Genomic DNA, 1521 nt, shown 5'->3' with positions numbered 1-1521 from the left:
CCCATTAAGTTTCATATCCTTTAGTTTCTTTTGGCTGATACTTTAACAGCTATTACATTACGCAAATTTAAATAGTCTCAAAGTGATTTACATTCTCTACAAAAGTGAAGAGAAGTTGTCACTGAATACTCTAAATTGGGGCATTCTATTAGCTTTGGTTTAGCTTTTCCCATTTTAATGCAAGTAACAGAGTAAGAAAAGCTTCATGACATAATTTGCGACAATGTATGGCAAATATTAATGTAAAACATATTTTTCATAGATTGAAAATTATATGTTACATAGTATAACAGCATTGCAATAATACAATTCTTTGAGCTGATTTTCTAATGTCACAGTTAAAAATTCAATTAGTTGAGTACTTACTACATGATGTTTTTTATATTAGATTCCAAAGCCAACATATATACTCTATATTAATGGAAATAATAAGAGCTGTTGTTTATGAGTAGTGAACATTGAATTTGAGGGACCAGAAGGAAACATTCTGGGGTGATGAGAAAAATCTGTATCTTGATTTGCTCACCAGTGTATATTAAAACTTATCAAGCTAAACACACAAATGCTGTGCTTTTCATTTTATAAATTTTATGCTATGAAAATCTTTCGATAGCTGCCATTTTAATTTTTCAAAACATCAGTATCTTCTACTATGCTATTTCCTTTAATTGCTTTTATTATTTTTAAAACATTGGTGAAATTTCTGGTCTTTACTTGGATTTGAAGCAATAATCTTTATTACACATAGTATTTTCTTACTATTTATTTATTTAATTTAAAATGTCATATTAATGTAGCTATATATACAACCAAATAGATATTCTAGGTATAACTCATCACCTTTCAGATTTTATTTTGGCATTTTTTTTTTTGAGACAGGGTCTCCCTGTAGCCCCAGCTGGACTCCAACTCAGAGATCGGCATGCCTCTACCTCCCAAGTGCTGGAATTAAAGGGGTGTGCCACCAGTCCCAATCCAAAGACTTTTTGAAAATTAATTTTCAATTTTTATATTTTAATTTTCAAATTTTAATTGAATTTTTGAGATTTGGATACAATATATTTTTATCATATTTAGATCCCGTCCATATCTGCACTCTCCCTTACTACCCCTCTGTCCAACATACATATATAATATACACACATATATATGTTATATCTATACACACACACACACACACACACACACACACACACACACACACACACACACACACACACACACACACACACACACACACACACATAATGGCCTTTGGAGTTTAATTTGTGCCCTCAAATGTCGTTCAGTGTGGGTCCATCCACTGGAGCCTGCTTAACCATCCAAGAGTCCCATCCTTGGAAGAAACTGTCTCTCTCCCTCCCACCAGCTATCAGTTACCAAAAGTTCTTCAGGTAGGTTTGGGGTTTCTTACCTACTTCCAGTGTCTCTGCTGTGATTTTATCTGGTTTGAGCTTAGACAAGCAAGGTCATCTTTAATATTTTGGAAGTACTCTAAATTCTATTTTCAGCCTGTACTTT

This window comes from Nannospalax galili, unplaced genomic scaffold, assembly GCF_000622305.1.
Source record: "Nannospalax galili isolate Female #2095 unplaced genomic scaffold, S.galili_v1.0 scaffold831, whole genome shotgun sequence".
In the NCBI taxonomy this organism is placed as follows: Eukaryota; Metazoa; Chordata; class Mammalia; order Rodentia; family Spalacidae; genus Nannospalax; species Nannospalax galili.
This window is presented reverse-complemented; position numbering follows the sequence as displayed.